Source organism: Danio rerio, chromosome 23 (assembly GCF_052040795.2).
Source record: "Danio rerio strain M-AB ecotype USA chromosome 23, GRCz13ab, whole genome shotgun sequence".
Taxonomy (NCBI): Eukaryota; Metazoa; Chordata; class Actinopteri; order Cypriniformes; family Danionidae; genus Danio; species Danio rerio.
In genome coordinates this window covers 46382501-46405079 of record NC_141043.1, presented here as the reverse complement: position 1 = coordinate 46405079, position 22579 = coordinate 46382501, and the positions used below count along the sequence as shown (strand labels likewise).

Genomic DNA, 22579 nt, shown 5'->3' with positions numbered 1-22579 from the left:
TCTATTTACTCACCCTCATGTGGTTATAAACCTTTTGGAGCTTCTATCTTCTGTTGAACGCAAAAGAAGATGTTTTGAAGAATGATGAAAACCTGCAAGCATTGACTTTCTAAGTAGGAAAAGTAAATGTGGAAGTCAATGGTTACAGGTTTTTAGCATTCTTCAAAACATCTTCTTCTTAAAGAGGTTCTATTATGCAAAAATCCCTTCGATAAGCAGGGTTCAACGCTAAGGACATTTTCTACTGGCCCGACTGGACCAGCGGTTCAGATTTTTACTTGCCCTGCCAAAATTTTCACTAGTCCCACCAAAATAAATAAATAAAAAATAGCTATTTCTTAGAAACACATTATAAGTAATGTGTCAAAAATAATATCTGTTCATCTAGAATTGTAATATTTTAAAATGTCAAAATATTTAGCAGTGAAATGCAGCAGTATGGAAAATGTGCAGGTATTTTATTGCAAAACAAAAGGTGGCGGACTTAAAAGTGACGGAAAACTATCCAAAAAATTACTTCAATTTTTGTTGTTGTGTTGTACCCATGTAAATATGTTTCCACAACGTTAGTAACAGACGTTTTCTTTTAGAAAACACAAAAAGAGGGTGGGACATAGTGTAGCTCCGCCCCTTTTCCTGAATTAGCCAGTAGTGTTTTACTTTATCACCAGTGAAAGCGTATTGAAGGGGGGCGGGGTATGTCAGATACTAGAGAGCATTTGATTGGTCAGAAGATTTGACGAGATACTGAAGTATAAGGTGACGTGAATAAAAAAAGTTGATCCATTTAGGCTGGAGTGCAAACTGCAAGCTTTGCATGTTTGAATCTTATATATGCAAATTGTGTCCCAGTTTGGAGCACACTAGCTTATATGCACTACTTACTGGCACTGCCAAAATTTTCACTGGTCCCACCAAAATAAATAAAAAATAGCTATTTATTAGAAACACATCTTATATAATGTGTCAAAAATAATGTCTGTTCATCTAGAATTTAAATATTTTTAAAATGTCAAAATATTTAGCAGTAAAATGCAGCAGTATGGAAAATGTGCAGGTATTTTATTACAAAACAAAAGGTGGCGGATTTAAAAGTGATGGAAAACTGTCCAAAACATAATTTTTTTGTTGTTGTGTTGTACCCATGTAAATATGTTTCCACAACGTTAGTAACAGACGTTTTCTATTAGCCTCATAATTTGATGTTGCAGTCTCATCACTTGACTGATTTTTACAGGTGTGAAAAATATATGTGCTCGCAACATCCCATCAGATAAAAGGAACCAAAAAGCAATATGTTGTTTATGACTTCACATTCGATTCTTCACACTCGATACTAAGACTGTAAATATGCACGCAATTGACAAATAGTGGCAGGCAAATAAAAATTTTGTGACAAGGGAGCACTGGCCTAATCGGGCCAGTAATGATTCTCTCTACTGTCCCAAACATCTCTCACACTGGCCCCGAGCCATCGGGCAGTCTTATTGTTGAGCCCTGTGAGGGGTTTAAACACATTTGTCAGCGGTGTTGATATAGTCAGCCTCTAATAGTAAAAAGTTATTTATTTAATTTTTTATAATCAGACTTGATCAAAACAGTCTGCAGAAACACTTTGATTGGCATTCTCCCTTTGTAGGTGTCATCAGAAGTGACTGTCTCTCCCTTATTAGCATAAACAGCCCTGAGGGAGAAGCAGCTGAGATTTGAATCTGCCACTATGCTGACCATACACTGTAAAAGATATTGACGTAGTATCCGTGACGCCACCCATGGGTTTCTGAAGAGGTCAAATGAAGCTACAAGTGGGCGTGGCCAACCGTTAACATTTTGTTCGCGTGTCATCGTGCCAAACAAAAAAAGGGCAAAGAGGCGGAGCATGTGCGAAGCTACAGATACCTTCTAGCATTTTGCTAGAAACACTTAATACTTCATTACCTGAGACTCATTACCTGTGTTCTTATCACATGTGCTTGGTCATACACTATGTCAATAAAGTGTTTAGACTTTTAAAAACACTGCTGTAATACATTGAGCCTCTAAACATTGTTCTTATGATGTTTGTCTACAAGAGGAAAATGCAAATTACATTCAAACACTTCAGATATAGTCTGTGTTAGTAAATGCAGGGCTATTGATGAAATCCAGCATAACACTGTATGACAACACTTCAGATGACTGATCTAGAGCCCACAGCAAATCAATCTGTCAGATTCTGGGGTATATTACAGGTGTAAAGCTAAATATAAATGATAAATAATCTCAAATAAAACGAATACATTTATAGAGATGGTATTTAAGTATAATACTTCGCTCGCCTGGAAAATGGAGGCCATGTGAATGGCTTGTGAGCACAATTTTAAGTGCACACAGCATGCTATAGTATCTGATAATTATAAGAAATAATTCCAAAAAGCAACTGAATGTGTAAAGCCACATAAATCAACACAAAAATACAATGTATACTAGGGGTGTAGTTTGAGCTGTTACACCACTAATGTATACTGTATGCCCAGCTCAGCGGCTAATCAGCCGGAATCAGCTGAGGTGATGAGACAGTGACCAGCGAGACCTAGCCGTCACTCAAGTGGCCACTCCCTTTATTATGCAAACTGTATATAACTTAATATAAATTAAACAGATGAGTTTTAAAAACATTTACCCCCCTCAAGGTTGTCCTGAAGGGTAACATTAGCTATATATATATACCGCTATATATATATACCAAAATCGTTCTTTGTACCAGGCTGTAAAGACCTTTCGATCTGCTCTAAAGTGGGCCATTTTTAACAGTGGGCTCAATGGAAATCTGCTCTATTATGGAGCCAAGACTAGCGGAATTTCCATGAATTGCAGTATCAGTTACTTCCATAGCATAGATGTTTACATTAGATGTTGCCTACGCTATTGTTGTGTATTGTAAGGAATGCGTCAATTGAGCCGCCGTTTTAGAACAGGGTAGCGCTCCTTTGAAATGAATGTGAGACCAAGGTGCAATGGAGGACTGGCCATCCAGAGCCAGAGATATATACACATATATGCATATATCTGTGATCTGGAGTCTTTCCATTGTGCTTTTTTTTCTTTGTTTGCTCATTACCACACCCGTACACAGCGCTAAAGTCCAGCATCTTCACATTGGCTTTAGTCTTGACCTCATTGGTCTTGACTAAGGTTGAATGACTTGTCCTGACAGCAATGTGGCTGCGATATTGACGCATGCTCAGGGTCCGTATGCGATATCTAGTGCATATATCTATGCATTGATATTAGTTTTCATGATGGAGAGCTGGATGTAGCCCCTTGATGCTGACACATAAGCCTCCTTTCCACTACAAACGACAAGCGACAGACCGGAAATCCTTCATTTCCAATGGAGAGTAGTCTGGGAGCTGTGTGGAGTTCCGATAATCTCCATATGCGGAAAAATCGGATCTGAATTGAGCTACGGATCCGTTGAAATATTTGAACTCCTGCAACTAGACCGTATGCGAGTGGCCGACTAGATGTGATGTATTCCAGTGTTGTCCAAGCAGGTCCGTCAACGCGAGATGAGAAATAGGAGTTTATTTGGATATTTTTTGAATCAGAAAAAGTCTATATTAAAGGGCCATGACACCCCCCACTTTCGGTTAAAGTCTACTTCTGAATTTTTTCAAAAGATGCATGATTAATGGGCGTGGAGCTCCGCGAGCACAGGGCAGGAGTGGGCGTGGCAAGCAGGGGAGAAGGGGAGCGAACAACTGTTGTAGTCAGTTAGCTCACGAAATGAGACACAAACCGTGAGACGCATGAGTTTATAGTTTACAAAGTTAAAATGCAAAGAAATAAACAGTAATTTAATGCCTTGCTACATTTGTTATTCGTAATTTCATATACAGACAACCACAATTTATATCATTATAAAGATAAGTGTGTTCATGTAAACACTATAAATAAGGATTCTCCCACAATCCCCGGGTCTAAATTATAGATCTGAATGCAGACTCAGTGCAGCAGGTCTCCTGACCTGTCTATTTTAACCATTAGCCCTGCTGGTAATATAGAGGATTTGGGCAAACACAGCTCCGCGATGTGTCTGAATGTGAACGAACTCCTGATAAAAGACAACGTCTGCTATTCTCCAATTCTCGCACTGCTCTCTCGACAAAAATGCTTGCAGCACACACACAGCTTTGCTGTATGATCGGCCCTGACAAGATCGCGGGGAAAAAACATGCAACAAACCTTGTGGATCATGGAAACAAACACATAAGAGCAGGGGCGGACTGGGACAAAAATTCAGCCCTGGCACTGTAGCCACACCAGCCCACATTACCACACCGACACAGCCCCACCCACAGACACACACATTCACTATTTAGTCTACAGATGGTGAAATAATATGACATTCTTGCAGATTTTGATAATGTATGGGTAACCTCGTATTGGGTCGGCCCATCTTGAAACCAGGCGGCAGATGCCGATTGGGCCAAATGCTTAACATTTATTATTATTACTATTTTTATTATTATTATTATTATTATTATTATTATTATTATTATTATTATTATTATTATTATTATTATCATAATATCACATCTAGCAAGAAATAAAAGCTGTCTGCACTTAAAAACAATACGTATTTTTAAAAAAACTGACCGGCCCACATTAAAATTTGTCTGGCCCATCTGGCATTTGCCAGAATTGTCAGATGGCCAGTCCGCCCCTGCATAAGAGCCTCATAAACGGCTACTGTGTGCCGTGGGTCCGTGTCTCAAAGTTTGCTAGAAACTGGCAGATCTGCCTTGCCTTCGGAAAGCACGTGCTCTCATGAATAATTAAGCAGCCGGCTCTTCTCATAGGATAAGAAAACTCCGCTATGAATAATAATGAGAAACCGACGGGTCATCATTGCACTTGCAGTACTTCGCTACGTCGCCGATTTTGATCCCGCCCCAAAAAATCATTTAAACCCGGAAGCTGAAATTAGCTGACAAAAGCTCAAAATTATCCAGTTTTCCCCACAATTAAAGCTGACAGGTGCTAACATCGTCTTAACTGATGCTCAACACACACATCTGTTAATATTAAAAAAAAAAGTTCTGTTCTCCAGGGTGTCCTGAACCTTTTAAAAAAAAAAAACATAATTTCTGTTCATAAATGGAAGTAATCAAGTAATAAAAATATGATGTTTTATGTTGTCTCCATATTTTCTTCAATATTTTAGCGGTCTACGAGTTTCTAGTATTCATTCATACATTCAACCATGGTGAACGCACAGAAAATAAAGACTCTTGCTTTTGCACTCCTTTATTTCGGACACTGCGAGAACAGCTTCTCTCCTAAGGTGCACATCAGAACTGAAAATACTGTGCGACTGCCACAAGGGGGCGTTTTCCGACAGTCGTGTTCAAACGTCGTGTGCAGTGGAAAGGCGGCTATATGCATTTCCGCCTTCTTTTAAAAAGAGCACTAATCTCATTTGCATTTAAAGCGACAGTCACCAAAACGCCACAATTAGGATCAAAGCCTATAGGGTTTAGTTTCAGAGAGTTATAAAACATTATCTGTGCGGTATTTTGAGCTGAAACTTCACACACACACTCTAGAGACTTATTTTACATCTTGTGTAAGGGGGCATAATAGGACCCCTTTAAGTAAAGAAAGCATGTTTTTGCAGGGTGAGAGCGATATGAGCACTTGAGCATGGTATAGCTAGAGTTATTATGCCTCTAACACAAACGTCAAGAGCTTAGTATGCATTTCTGGAGAGCAGGGCGCTAAGTAGCCATTAGCTGCTGGATGAACCCGATGGTGAACGCACGACTCTAAATAAACTCAACTTCCCACTGCAATCATCACGGGCGGCTCCTGGACTGACAGCTTGGAAATGGGATTTTGCCAGTGAGCCGATGAGTCTGGAGACAGAGGGAGGGGGGTGGGGGGCGGTTGGGAGATCTGGCCATTTAGCCCATAAAGATTTCATTTGACAACCCTTCAACCTGCTGCAGTGTGTGTGTGTGAACAATTGTGTGTGTGTGTGTGTAAATGAGTGTGTGGGCGTATTTGTGTGTCTACCCATGCATAAACGATTGTGTGTGAGCATGCGCATGTGAAAGTGTGTGAGCGTGCACGTGTGTGTAATATTCATTCATTCATTCATTCATTTTCTTGTCAGCTTAGTCCCTTTATTAATCCGGGGTCAACACAGCGGAATGAACCGCCAACTTATCCAGCACTTTACACAGCGGATGCCCTTCCAGCCACATCCTATGTCTGGGAAACATCCATACACCCATACACATACACTCATACACTACGGACAATTTAGCCGACCCAATTCACCTGTATTGCATGTCTTTGGGCTCTGGGGGAAACCGGAGCACCCGAAGGAAACCCACACGAAGGCAGGGAGAACATGCAAAGTCCACACAGAAACGCCACCTGAGCCGAGGTTTGAACCAGCGACCCAGCAACCTTCTTGCTGTTAGGCGACAGCACTACCTACTGCGCCACTGCTTCGCCCATGTGTGCAAGATGTGAATTCATTTGTTTTCTCTGCTTAGTCCCTTTATTAATCTGGGGTCGCCACAGCGGAATGAACCGCCAACTTATCCAGCATATTTTACGCAGAGGATGGCCTTCCACCTGCAACCCATAACTGGGAAACAGCCTTACACACTCATTCACACACACTCTCATACACCACATCCAATGTAGCTTATTCAAACTACCAGAATTATAAGAGTAGAATTACCGTAGTGCTCATTCAGACCGTTGTCATATAAGACGTCATATTGACACCTCATATTTACATTTAAAGCTTCTATCGAGGTATTAAAATTAAAGTTCACATGAACCGGAAGCTGCGAGCATTGTTTTTTTGAGTTGTCACGCAGTATCTAGAGAAACGGAATATTAAATTAGAAAACAGTGGGCGTGGCTTGTTTTATTTACCTCAAGCTGATTGGATATAGTAAAGTAGGCATTTCATTCAGAAAGATGGGTGAAAAGGGTTTGCGGAGAGTTAATACTGAGAGCAGGAGGGGCGTGGTTAATTGTGTTAGCCACTCCCAGTACCTCAGACAGACCAACGCGGCAACCTCCCGCTCTCCCCTGCTAATATGGAAGTAACTGAAACTGCAATTCATCCATAGATATATACACTAGATATCGCATAGGGAGCCTGAGCATGCGTCATTAGCGCCGCCATATTTGTACAGTGCTCCCAGGACGAGTGTCATTCAACCGCACTAGTCAAGACAGTGTTATTACTTGAAGATGCGGGACTTTAGCGCTGTCTACGGGTGTAGTAACGAGCAAACAAAGAAAACAAATCACAAAGGCAGAACATTTTATAGGTAAGACATAGTTTTTTACGTTTTTGTATGTTCTGAACTTTTGTGCTAAACAAGTAACGTTATTGATGATAATACAGTCACATACTGCATTCATAGGCAAAGTAGCACCTTATGTTAGCTGGCTTATGCTAGTTTTGTTGAATAAAATCAGCAAACAATGCAAAAGAAATATGACAACAAGATGCTGCGGTGCCAGAAACTGGTATTATTGTCGGCTAGTGAACGAGTCGTTCATAACGGAGATTCATTCACAAACGAATCGCTCCCTCCGTCAGTATGAGAAGTAAAGGCAGAAGAGGAGATGTGTTTCAGGACATGATTAGATCAAATTTAACAGGGAGGGTGAATAATACATTTCCATACACACAAACACAAGCTTTTTGTCAGGAATGCCTGTGCAATCACTTACAGTGATGGGTCGTTCATGAACGATTTGTTCATTTTAAACGAATTTTAAATATGACTCGGGATCTACGAGTCCTCTCAGGGAGTGATTTGTTCATCCGCACGTGCGCACATTTGTGTAGGTAGTGTTGTTAATTTCAAGTCTTCATCACATTGGCAGAAGCCAATCATATGCGTTTAGAGCCGGAAAAAGAATTGATCTGTTCATCTCTCGAGTCCTCTATCGGGTCTGAGTCACTTGTTCATCACAGGCCAATCATACACAATTAGAGCCGGAAAAAGAATTGATCCGCTCACCTCTCAAGTCCTCTATCGGGTCTTAGTCATTTATTCATCATGGGCCAATCATATACGTTTAGAGCCGGAAAAAGAATTGAACCGTTCATCTCTCAAGTCCTCTATCGGGTCTTAGTCATTCATTCATCATGGGCCAATCATATGCATTTAGAGCCGGAAAAAGAATTGAACAGTTTATCTCTGGAGTCCTCGGGTTTGAGTCATTCTGTCACATAAACAACGAATGATCATGGCTCCTATCAGCTTAGACTGTGCATTAATTAAGATTATATGTGACTGTCAGTGTAACGTGAATGAACCCCTGACATTTGAAGACATGTAGAAGTGAGCTGAGCAAAGAGAGAACAATACCTTCATAGACAAAATAGCAGGTAAACATTGAATTATTATTTTCTCCTTCTTATATTCTATTTATGACTTATTTGTCGTGTGATCAACCTTTTGGGCTAGTTGTAGATGTGTTTGGGAGCAATTCGTAACTTTTTAATAATATTTTGGCAAATTGAACCAAATTGACTCGAAAAAAGATTCGTTCATCTTGATGAATGAGACTCAAAGAGCCGAGTCAGTAAAATGATCCGAACTTCCCATCACTAATCACTTATCCATCAATGTAGAAAAAACATTGATGGATAAATGTTGTGGGTGTGTCGTTTCATGCGTGTGTTACAGGTACGAACGGCATTGGAGGATTCGCATTTCGTGCTGATGATGCTGGCCGCTGACGCTGGGTTTGCGCCACCAATCGCTGGTTGGCGTAGCGTTTGAAAGCCAAGCCCAAACTACAATGGCGTTATCTCTCTCTCTCTATCTCTGTTCTTCTCTCGCCACTTCTCACTCTTATTCTTTCTGTGGGTCTCTATGAGGACAGTCTCTGTTGCGAAGGCTAGTCTGATAGAATGTGTTTGCTTGTGTCTAATGGTCTTGTCCAGGGGCGTTGCTAGGGTCGAAAGCGATAAGGGGCTTAGCGCTCTATTGACGCATTCCTTCCAATAGACAACAACAGGGTTGGAGACACCTAATGTATATATTTATGCAATTCATCGACTGGCCTTTGGGAGTTGGCTCCAGGAAATTCAGATGTTCACTGACTGCAATGGTAAATTGGCCAATTTTGCATCTGATAAAAACAGCCTGGTATAAAAGATGGTTTTGGTGCATATAGCTAATATTACCCTTCATGACAACTGTGAGGGGGTGAATTTAGTTTTAAATCTGCATAACTAAGGGTGTGGACACTTGAGCGACAGCTAAGCCTTGCTGCTTGCTGTGCGCTGTCTTGTCACCTCAGGTGATTCCGGCTGATTAGCTGCTGAACTCGGCTTATACAGTTGACGCCAGAATTATTAGCCCCCCAATTTATTTGTTTCCCCAATTTCTGTTTAATGGAGAGAAATTTGTTTTCAGCACATTTCTAAATATAAGAGTTTTAATAGCTCATTTCTAATAACTGATTTATTTTATCTTTGTCATGATGACAGTAAATAATATTTGACTGGATATTTTCAAGACACTTCTATACAGCTTAAAGTGACATTTAAAGGCTTAACTAGGTTACTTAGGTCAACTAGGCAGGTTAGGGTAATTAGTTATTGTATAACGATGGTGTGTTCTGTAGACTATTGAAAAAACTATATAGCTTAAATGGGCTAATAAATTTGTACTTAAAATGGTGTTTAAAAAATAATAACTTTTATTCTAGCCGAAATCAATTTCTCCAGAAGAAACAATATTATAGGAAATCTGTACATAAAAATTCCTGAGTCTGTTAAGCATCATTTGGGAAATAATTAAAAAAGAAAAACAAATTTACAGGAGGGCGAATGATTTTGGCTTCTGCTGTACCTTGTTAGTGTAGTTTTAGTGTTTTGAGTGGGTCTTCCAGGTATGAACACCCACGCCAGCGAGTGTGACGAGTGGGAGAGTGTGAATTAGACAGCTGTAAAGGTGCCACAAACCAGTCAGCGAATCTGTGACAGCAAAATGCATATCAGTGGAAACGGTGAAAATTTATTCCCACATGTATTCCCAGATGGTGCCATTTTCATCTCCGAGCAAAAACACAGCTTGTCGCTAATAATGTGGCTCGGGATGGACAGAATATTGATGCTCTTTTGTCTTTTGTGGACATGATTTGGTTATGTGTGTTTTGGCTGGTGATGAAATGCTGTCTACACATATGAGACAGGGTTGATTTGTGTTTGAGGTAAATTTCATCTCAATGAAACATTTCCGGGGCGGCACGGAGGCTCAGCACTGTACACAGCAAGCTCGCTGGTTCGAGTCCCGGCTGGGCCAATTAGCATTTCTGTGTGGAGTTTCTCCCTGTGTTGGCGTGGGTTTCCTCCGGGTGCTCCGGTTTTCCCCACAGTCCAAACATATGCGCTATAGGGGAATTGGATGAACTAAATTGGCCGTAGTGTATGAGTGTGTGTGTGAATGTGAGTGTGTATGGGTGTTTTCCAGTACTGAGATGCGGTTGGAAGAGCATCAGCTGCGTAAAACCTACGCTGGAAAAGTTGGGGGTTCATTACGCTGTGGTGACCCCTGATAAATAAGGGACTAAGCTGAAGGAAAATTAATGAATGAATAAATCACTTCTAGGCATCATTTCCAAAGAAGAATATCAAGTGTTATACCTGTTTATATCCAGGTTGTATTTTTATTCGTACCTTTTTTTTTTCTTAAAGGGGTCATTCATCCAAAATGAACACGCTGTCATCATTTACTTACCCTTCAAAACCACCTGTTGGATTTTCTTTTCTGCTGAAAATATACTGAAGACTGGTAAAAAAAACAGCATTGAACCCCCTAGTATTTTTTGTGTTTACTCTGGATGTCAATCGATGTTTTTTCCAACATTCTGTTGAATATTTAGTTTTGTGTAGGACATAAACAAGAAATTCATAAATGTTTAGAAACACTTGGGTGCAAGTACTTTAGGAAATGTTCATGTTTGAGTGAACCATCTCTTTACTATGGTTTTTATGGTCATAAACAGCATGTCACTATGTCTTAATGTTAACCACAAAAGGTTCATAAAGTAGTAGTACCTTAATGTAAATTATTGTAGTAAAGAAATAAGAAATTATCTTTAATTTTATTTAATTTTATATTTATATTTATTTATTTTATTTTATTTTATATAGTTTTAATTTAATTTAATTTCATATTTTATTTATTTTATTTTTCAATTCTTTTTACATATTTTATTTTATTTTATTTTGATTAATTTAATTTAAATTTGAATTACATTTTTTATTTTATTTTATTCTATTTTTAATTTTATTTATTATTTTTTATTTCATTTTATTTATTTATTTTTTTTTAATTTAATGTAATTTAATTTATTTTAATTTAATTTTACAATTTATATTTTATTTTAATTAAAAAAATATTTAAAGTACAATTATTAAATAAAACTACTCCGTTACAATAACTTAAGTATGTGTAATTCATTATTTCCCACATTGATGTCATGTATAGACTATCTTGTCTTTTTAGATGTTAAATCATTCTGCTATTTATTATTATTATAACCTTTATTTTACCAGGAAAGACACATTGAGATTAAAAATCTCTTTTACAAGATATTATTCATTGCTCCAAGAAAATCTCATCAACGCAAGTGTCCAATGAATTAATGCAAGGGACAGATGTATGTTTTATAAATAGTGGGGGTATACGCTTTCGAACACATCTGTGTTTTTCCTTAAACATAGTTTTGGTTAAAGAGTTTTTTTTTTTTTTTTTTTTTTTGCTTTCCCAACATTGGGTCAAATATGGACAAGTAATTTAAATACAACTTTAATGTTGCAATTAGTCATTTTTTTGACTGGACTTTTTTTTTTTAAGTAACTTACCCAACACTGCCCATATATAGCAAAAATGAATGGTGCAGTTGGTGCGAATGATGTAGAGCCTAAAACATTGGTGTGTTTTGCTGGTGAATCTGGACTCTGGTGCTAAAATCAGCCCTGACCCGGCGACATGAGCTCCTCTCAGCGTTTTCTGCTGCTCTTATTGCTGTTGGTGCCCGCAGAGAATGTGTTCATGAATAATTTAGCGCTCCTTCACAAGGGCCTCAAATTGGGTCTTTCTTAAAGACGAGAGCGGCGGACCTTGACCGAGACATTCTGGAGCTGCAGAATGTGCTGGATTATCTGCATTTCTTAGATTTGTTTCAGTGAAATAAAGGAACGTTCTGTTTGATTGCCATACTTACTGCTGTTTCCAACTCTCGTAGTTTGTTTTTAGAGAGATTGAAAGGAAATGAAAATGGAAAATGGTGTTTGCAGAGATTGTTGTGTTAGATTTAATCCTCAACTAGTTGGAAATTCACCCTTCGACTGACGTTTACATTGTAAAACCGTGAAAAACATATGTAAACATGCGTTTGACTGCAGTTTGAAGGTAAAGTGAACACAAGGGGGCAGTATGGCGCCAACAACTTTTGTTCCTTTTCACACTAATGATATTTACAGTTAAATATTATTTGTGAATAAAAGATTATTTTCATGCACAACACCAAATAAGTACCACAAAACAACTTAACAATGTCTATTATTTGTAATACACATGTTTGCATCACCTATCTGTCTCCATATGGACAACTTTTCTAGTGTGGTCAGTTTGCTTGGTAGCTCACCTTGTCTGGTGTTGTACTTATAATAAAGAGCGCTTGGGTTTGAGTCCTGTGAAGCATGCTTACATAAAAAAGGTAAAGCTATGTAAAATCAAGGTAAAATGATGTAGTCACAGTACACTTTTCTGTTACGTTTGCCTTTGAAAACAGTATTGTTTAGGCTTATGTTAGTGGACTTTGTCCTGGACGTATATGACAAGGACGTGTTTCTGAAACGTACCACAAATTGTACCATAAGCAAGGTTAAAAAAAGGTTAACAGCACCCTCTAGTGGATTTGTCATCTGAAATGTGCTAGGAAACCTACTCTAACAATGTATTTCAAATTTGCAAAAAAGTTAACAGCGCCCTCTAGTGGATTTATCATCAGAAACGTACATCAAACATTCTCTAAGCAATGTATTTCAGATTTGCAAAAATGTTCACGGCGCCCTCTAGTGGATTTGTAATCTGAATTGTACAATAAAACGTACCATAAATAATATATTTCAGATTTGCAAAACAATTAACAGCGCCCTTTAGTGGATTTGTTATCTGAATCGTACAACAAAGCGTACCCTAAATAATGTATTTGAGATTTTCAAAACAATTAAAAGCGCCCTCTAGTGGATTTGTCATCTATAACATACAACAAAACGTACCCTTTGCAATGTATTTCAAATTTGCAAAAAGGTTAACAGCGACCCCTAGTGAATTTGTTATCTGAAACATACAACAAAACTCATCCTTAGCAATGTATTTCAGATTTGCAAAAAGGTTAACAGCACACTCTAGTGGATTTGCCACCTGAAACGTACAACAAAATGTACCCTAGGCAATGTATTTCAGATTTGCAAAAAAGCTTAACAGCGCCCTCTAGTGGACTTGCCATCTGAAACATACAACAAAATGTACCCCAAGCAATGTATTTCAGATTTGCAAAAAGCTTAACAGCGCCCTCTAGTGGATTATTTTGTGTTTATTCTTATATGTATGATACTGTGGTGTTTAAGTAAAACAGTATATAGTTTTACATTCTGTATTATTAGGGCAGTTTTAAATAAAACATTAATTAAACAAGATTATAAATAATACATTTAAATGTTTTCTTTAAATTTGTTTAATACATTGTTTATATAGAATTGCAAGCCAAATTTGTCAGTTTAAATTTGTTATATATTTATGTTTTTTTTTGTATATATTAATTGTAATATAACTTGTAATGTAATACAAAATAATAAATTTAATATTTACTACTATAAAATTCAATATTTGGTTATGGTTACATATAATGAAGAGCGCTTGTGTTTGAGTCCTGTGAAGCCTGCTTACATAAAAAAGGTAAAGCTATGTAAAATCAAGGTAAAATGGTGTAGTCACAGTACAGTTTTCTGTTATTTTTGCCTTTGAAAACACTATTGTTTAGGGTTATTTTAGTGGACTTTTTCCTGGACGTATATGACAAGGACGTGTTTCTGAAACGTACCACAAATTGTACCATAAGCAAGGTTACAAAAAGGGATAAAAAAAGGTTAACAGCACCCTCTAGTGGATTTGTCATCTGAAACGTGCTAGGAAACCTACTTTAACAATGTATTTCAAATTTGCAAAAAAGTTAACAGCGCCCTCTAGTGGATTTGTCATCTGAAACGTACATCAAACGTTCTCTAAGCAATGTATTTCAGATTTGCAAAAAGGTTCACGGCGCCCTCTAGTGGAACAAAACATACCCTAAACAATGCAATTCGGATTTGCAAAAAGGTTAACAGCACCCTCTCGTGGATTATTTTGTGTTTATTCTTATATGTATGATACTGTGGTGTTTAAGTAAAACAGTATATAGTTTTACATTCTGTATTATTAGGGCAGTTTTAAATAAAACATTAATTAAACAAGATTATAAATAATAAATTTAAATGTTTTCTTTAAATTTGTTTAATACATTGTTTATATAGAATTGCAAGCCAAATTTGTCAGTATAAATTTGTTATATATTTATGTTTTTTTTGTATATATTAATTGTAATATAACTTGTAATGTAATACAAAATAATAAATTTAATATTTACTACTATAAAATTCAATATTTGGTTATGGTTAGTTATTCATTGTTATGATTTATTATTTATTAACAGCTCATTACATTCATCTGATCAAATGCTATTTTATATAGTGCATAATCCAATTAAATTCAGCATTTTGTGATTTAATTGAAGTTTTCATTGATTGATTTTTTTTGTTTTATTTTTTACTAATATTACAACAATAACTTTACAGTATTGACCTTATTCTTCAATGCGGAAGTGTGCTGGTTTTTGCGATCTGTTTTAGAACTTCCGATTCTGCTGCCTATGGGAGAAAGGACTAGGAATAATAAACAAACAAGTGTCTGCATGACTGCACAGACAAAGCAGAATCATATATCAGTTTGCAACATCAAGCAGTATAAAAAGCTGTTTTTAACGTCTGAGAACAGAAGTCTCAATCCAAAAAGATTCCAGTGGCTGCCCCACTCGTACGCAAAAAAAATAAGGGGAATAGTGCAATTCAACACAAAAAATATGGTGGTTCCAACCCAGTTATAGTCTAAACATGGACATTTGTTAATGAAAGTTTTAAACCTACAACTGAGTTTATTTATTTTCAAAGTGGGATTAAACATTTCTGCATATGTCATTGATGCTACAAACACTCAATACTGGACTAAACTCTGCTCTCTTTCATCACTTCGTTCTCATTAAAATTCTTATTTTCCAAGCTTCTCTTTAAAGGATTCTCAGACGCTCTCAACAAAGATGAAAAGAAGGCCAAAGGAATCTGCGTCTTGTAAATCAAGAGAATTATCTTTATATAAGAGCGTGATCTGAAATATTGAAGCTGCGGCGGCGGTGTGTATTCTTGACACTGAGTCCAGCAGAGCTCAATTATTCACTAGATTTATTTTTGCATAGTCATGCTTCAGACAGAGGGTGTTTATTGTCCAACACAAGACATATCACCTCACTGCAAATCTGTGCTGCTCTGTTTAGGACATTGATGAAGACTTGTTTTTTTTTTCTCTCCGTTTTAAAAGATTTGGTCTTTGTCAATCCTTCAATCCGTGTCTTCCCAGTAGGCACACGACGTCATAAGGCATTATTATTAGGTTAGATTTAAGCTGCGATCACACCAGAGTTTGAGTTTGCAAATTTCGGTCGCACGGCTCTGCGAAAAGGGGCGGGATTAAACAAGATGATTAAACATTTAAAAAGCAAGCGTTTGCTCCATATTTTACATTTCTGTCCAGAGAGGTCATGTTTTTATCATCAACTGGTCTCACGCAGTCAAGTGATGCGATTTCGCAGGTCAGAGTTCACCAAACGAAACTAGACGCATGACCCTGCGTTTCCGGTTTGACGCATTCGCGTGCGTATGAATGGAAGTCTATGGGAGGAAAAGCCCAGTGTGACCGCAGCTTAAGGTTATGATGTCAGCGGACCAAAATTCAAAGTCTAGTCAGGGTCTAAGGACAATGTTGGGTTGTTTTAACCCAATGTTAGGTCAAATACGGACAAATCCAACAGTTTAATTTAAATTTCTATTGATGATTGCTACCAATTTGCTAAACTAAGGAATGATTGTTTAATTGTCACAATCACTACAGAACTAGACATCTTCCACCACATGAAGTACAACTACCATGATACAGTGCACCAATTAACACCCTCTACAGCTGACATTAATCCGAACATCACACACACAGCTGAAACTCATAATCAGTGATTACCTGGACTATAAAGGCACCTCTCATTTTCACACACACACTGCTGAGTCTTGTTCATCTGTAACATTACCAAGCGTTATTCTCATCTAACCTTGCCGTGCCTTTTGATCCTTGTTAAATTGTTTGACCATTGCCTGCCTGACTAAGTTGTAAATAAACTGCCTTTGGACCCTCACCTCCTTTTTACCTTGACTCTGTGTTACAACAATATAACCTCGCTATTTTTATTATTATTTTTTTACAAGTTACCGATAATGTGTCTGTTGCACTTTTCTCTCCGAACATCTGTATGTCGTTTATCTCTGAAAACAATACAAAGTTGATCACAAAAATAAAAAGGGATTTCATTTTCATCAAAAAATTAACCCAGTAGTTAAGTTTTTTGGATTTTTGACCCAATTCAACCCAGCATGTGTTAGAGTGTGGCATTGTTTCACCGTGTTGACAGCAGTAATTGATGAGAGCCGCAGTTAAATGTGTGTATTGAGGGATTTTGAAGGTCTCTGTTCGCTTTGATTGGATTTGTCGAGCTCCTCGTCTTCTGCTTGTTTATTGAATCTGCTGCTGAATTCGTTCAGGTTCAGCCCTCGCTGCAATAAAACTCCTCTAATATCCCAGAGGGGAATGTTTTAAGGATATTTAATCAGAATGAATTTTCGGAGACTCCTGGGAAGCTTCAGCCGAGCTCAGTCTGACTGTCAGTGGAGGATCATTATTAGACGAGCTCTGCTGAATCCAGGACGCTTCATCTTAGAGTCGAACTGAATGAGTTATTAATGAGTCTGCATCGATATTGCTCAAATGGATTGAAATCAACTCTTAATTGTTTCTGGTGTTGATCAAATGTCTTGATTTAGAGTTGTAGGATTTATAAACATCTTTTAATCTGGCACGGTGGTTAGTATTGTCGCCTCACAACACAATCTCACGGCAATTCGTAACTTTTTCATTTAGTGGCTAATTCGTACAAATTCGTACGATCTAATTCGTACATTTTAGTACGATTTGCGTATCCCCCAATGACGGTTGGGTTTAGGGGTGGGGTTAGGTGCCACGCCTCCTTTTTAAAATCGTACATTTTCTTACGACTAAACTCGTACGAATTAGCCACTAAACTGCAAAAACGTAAAATACTCACGTTTTCTCGTGAGATCAGGCTGCGCCTCACAACAAGAAGGTCACTGGTTCGAGTCCCTGCTAGGCCAGTTGGCATCTCTGTGTGGAGTTTGCATGTTCTCCCCATGTTGCTGTGGGTTTCCTCTGGTTTCCCCCACGCGCGCTATAAATGAATTGGATGAATTTAATTAGATGTAGTGTATGAATGAGTATGGGTGTTTTCAGGGCCGGAGCAAGCCGAACTGACACTCTAGGTCAGGGGTTCCCAAACTTTTCTGCCCACGACCCCCAAAATAACAATGCCAGTGACTCGCGACCCCCAATATCCTCTGAGGTGGTTATAAATACAGAAACCTTGCATGCAATAATGCAGACACACCAATTAAATTTGTGACAGTGCTTTAAATGTGCCAGAAAGTATAACCTGATGTTATAAAATCAAAATGCATCTGACGCTATTGCTGCCTTTAATATAATGTAATTACCCCAGGGGTCGCAATCCAATAGAACTAGTAACTATAAGCTACTATAGTAACTATATAGAATATAGTAACTATAAACTATTTATTTTCAGTATAGTTATGGATAAAATATGTTAATTTTTATGGTTTAATAAAAATAAATAGATTTTTGGAAATCACCAGGCGACCCCCTTTCATTGCCCCGCGACCCCTCGGGGGGTCCCGACCCCCACTTTGAGAACCACTGCTCTAGGTAAACGATTGTCATGTCTAAGCGCGAGTGGTTTCACTTTCTCCAAAAAGCTTGCGATCGCTCACCGAGTGTCTATATTTGAAATGATCTTCTTGAGCTGATGATAATAATGTGTGCGTGATTATTAAAGTGCTTCTGACATGCATGTTGTTTTTGAAGCCAAATAAGGACTAAATGTTTGCTGTTTGTAGTATTTCTGTAATCCATAACAGATCGGAGATTGTAAGGGGCTGTGTATGTTCATATATGTTGCTTTTATTTATTTATTTCATATAATTGCAGACGTTACAGTAGCCTATTTCACTATTTATCATTGATCTGCAGTAATAATCAACTCATGTTCATAGAAAGGTTAGTAATGGATATTTATGCATAAGTATTTATGTGTTTAAACTGTTTTGTAAGAAGATATGATATGTGAACAGCCCGTATAGCTTTACTTTGACGTTTCCTCGAGCGAGAAGGACGTCAATTGAAACTTTGTCGTACACCATGCCCACCATAAGGGTACCATTGGTGCCCTTTGGCACAAGCCTTTTGACACAAGCCTAATAAGGGTACTCAGTGGAAACAGGCAATAAGCCAAAGGAAAATTAATGAATGAATGTTAGCAAGTGCATAGCAATGGTGGAAACATGAATATTGTAAAATAAATATATTTGAATAATTTGCTGTATTATAAAATGAAACATTAATAATATTTAGTTGAGACAAGCCTCCGTTGTAAAACTTTATGCATATGTATATATATATATATATATATATATATATATATATATATATATATATATATATATATATATATATACATACATACACACACACACACACACACACACACACACAAACACACACACACACACACACACACACACACATATATATATATATATATATATATATATATATATATATATATATACAATTATCACAATATAAAAACAAAATTACAACAAATTAAATATTTTAAATTTAATTCACTGAACATATTAGACTGAACTTAAAATAATACAAATATTATTGAAGATGTTAAATAATCATATAATAATATTACATAATGAATATATTATTATATGATTATTTAAAATCTTTAATAATATTTGTTTAGTCAAATATGTATTCTGACTGAGGCTAGGCTCAAATAAATAGTTTTAATCTTCAAATTTTATATATATTTAATTATATATAAATGTAATATTTATATTATATATTAGTAATTATATAAATTTATTAAAAGCTATTAAGTCTAGAATTACTGTCATGTAATATTTGTATATATAAAATATAGTATTTTTCATAATATTTATTCATTTTCCCTCGGCTTAGTCCCTTTATTCAACAGGGGTCGCCACAGCAGAATGAACCACCAACTTATTCAGCATATGTTTTACGCAGCGGATGCCCTTTCAGTTGCAACCCGCTACTGGGAAACACCCATACACTCTCACATTCATACACACCCTCATACACTAAGGCCAATTTCGTTCATCAATTCACCTATAGCGCATGTGTTTGGACTAGAAACTGGAGCACCCTGAGGAAACCCATGACAACACAAGCAGAACATGCACACATCACACAGAAATGCCAACTGACCCAGCTAGGACTCGAACCAGCAACCTTCTTGCTTTGAGGCAATCGTGCAACCCACTGCGCCACTGTGACGCTCCATTTGCGTTTATATGATATATTAAAAATTATATATTATATTAAAAGCCATTACTGTCATGTACTATTTATGTAATGATGTAATATCTTTTGTTATCCTCTTTATTTGATTAAAAAAATATTTACTTCACATAAAGGGTTGAGAATAAACTTTTATTTCTAATGTTCATTTCTATTGTTAATATCTTCCTGTCGAGATCATCTGTCTCCTTTTGAGTGTTTGTTTAAGTGTGTCACTTATTCGGGAAGCCTTCAATTCAGCATAAGAACGCTGTCAGCCAGTTAAGCTTAATAATGTCTGCTGTTATTATCATTCAGTTCAGCATCATGTTTTAGTGTGTCGGAGAAACGCAGCGTTCAGACTGTCACTCCTCTCCCGATTGTGCTGTTATTATGATCAGTCTAACTCTCAGTGAAGATTAATTCATCCTGTCGATGTGATTGTGTGCTTCTTGACTGATTGTGTGTGTTTGTGTTTTCAGAATGACACACAGCACCGGGTGGATTCAGCTGTATGTTTGGTGCGAGCGGGACTCCAAGATGAGCACGTAGAGCCGGTCAGAGGTAAGAAAACGTCTGCATCTTCTCTGCTGCTGTGGTTGTTGAAGAGATCGTGCTGAGTGAACGCAACGAATGTACTGATATTCATTGTTTTACTTTTGTGACGCTTTTGTGCCGGATAGCCAATGAAGGTCACACTTTACAATAAGGTTCATTAGTTAATGTCAATTAATGCATTTACTAACATGAACAAACAATGAACAATACATTTACTACTGTATTTGTTCATGCTAGTTAATGTTAGTGAATGAAAATACAGTAGTTCAGTGTTAGTTCATGTTAACTCATGGTGCATTAACTAATGTTAACAAGCATGGACTTGGACGTTAATAATGCATAAGTAAATGTTCAATTATGATTAATAAATGCTTTACACGTGTTTTTCATGATTAGTTCATGTTAGTAAATGCATTAACTAATTAACCTTATTGTAAAGTGTTACCCCAATGAAAAAAAAGAGCTTCAGGACAAAAATGACATTTCAGACTCAAATCTTTATAGACAGCCTTTTAGAATCATAAGAATTACAATGCAAAGCACGAAATAACAGTAAACAATTTGTAAAAGTATAACATTTGAGGAGAAGAGCCCCAAACCCCCCAACCACCACCACATCCAAAAAAAGTTCTAATTCACCCCGCTAAAATACCCCCATTTTCAAAAGGTGATCTACTCTAATCTTAAAGGCTGATTTACACTTCTGCTTCAAGCGCACGCGTATGCTACGGCGCAGCCTACACGTTGACACATATCCCTACGACGTGTCCGTCAGCGTCGCTGACGTGCACCTCTCAAAAAATGTAACTATACTTCGCCATAGATATATACACTAGATATTGCATAGGGACCCTGAGCATGCGTCAATAGCGCCGCCACATTGGTACAGTGCTCCCAGGACAAATGTCATTCAACCGCACTAGTCAAGACAGTGTTATTACGTAAAGATGCTGGACTTTAGCGCTGTCTACGGGTGTAGTAACAAGCAAACAACGAAAACAAAGCACAAACGCAGAACATTTCATAGGTAATATTCAGTTTTTTTCTGTTTTTGTATGTTCTGAACTTTTGTGCTAATCAGGTAACGTTATTGATGATGACAGTCACTTACTGCATTCACCATGAGGCAAAGTAGCTCCAACTCGCACTAAACACTCGGCTTATGCTAGTTTTGTTGAATAAAATCAGAAAACAATGCAAAATAAATATGACAACGAGATGCTGCGCTGCCAGAAACTTGTATTATTGTCGGCTAGTGAACGAGTCGTTCATAATGGAGATTCATTCACAAACGAATCGCTCCCTCCGTCAGTATGAGGAGTGAAAGCAGTAGAGGAGATGTGTTTCAGGACATGATTAGATCAAATTTAACAGGGAGGGTGAATAGTACATTTCTGTACACACAAACACAAGCTTTTTGTCAGGAATGCCCGTGCGGTCACTGATCCATCAATGTAGAAAAGTGATGTAAAATTATAATTTTCGTAATTAAAAAAAAAAAAAATTACATACTAACATCCAGGAAAACTCCCGATCATAGATATATGTGTATATCTCTGGCTTTAGATGGCCACAGTCCTCCACTGTGCCTTGGTCCCGCATTCATTTCAAAGGAGCGTTACCCTGTACCAAGATGGCCGCGCTGTTGACGCATTCTGTCCAATAGACAACAATAGGCCAGGCGACATCTAATGTATATATCTATGATACTTCGCAAGCTCTGTGATTGGTCGTCTTGGTAGCGCTGATGAGTCAGGGCGGGACCGAGAGCCGTGCGAGCCCAATGAAGCGATTGTTTACAAGTGTGAGGTCCCGTGAAGGAGCTCTGGATGGAAAGTTTTTTTTTTTGTGTTTACCTTTTAAAGTTGTTGCATGTCTGCCGGTTCCTGCTTCAAAATGAGCAAGTTTGAGCCACTTGTACATTCAGGAAGCGTTTAGAAAAAACAAAACAGCAGCGAAGAAACTCGACACAGAGGAACATTAATGCCCACTAGTGTTTCGGAAGTGTTAATGCAGACCAACAGAGACAGCACGCAGAAATATACAGCCTGGTTTATACTTCTGCATCAAATGACCGGCGTAACCAACAGCGC

The 22579-nt window shown here is 37.6% G+C and overlaps 1 protein-coding gene across 3 annotated transcripts in view; it reads left to right on the top strand.

Annotated features, from left to right (window-relative positions):
• dlgap4a (discs, large (Drosophila) homolog-associated protein 4a) overlaps window positions 1-22579 on the top strand; it is a 305849-nt gene that overhangs the window by 100873 nt on the left and 182397 nt on the right. For all 3 annotated transcript variants that reach the window (XM_087307666.1, XM_087307665.1, XM_087307667.1), the window contains exon 2: window positions 20411-20492. The gene's annotated coding sequence lies outside the window, so the exon portion shown is untranslated. The remainder of the gene's footprint in view (window positions 1-20410; window positions 20493-22579) is intronic.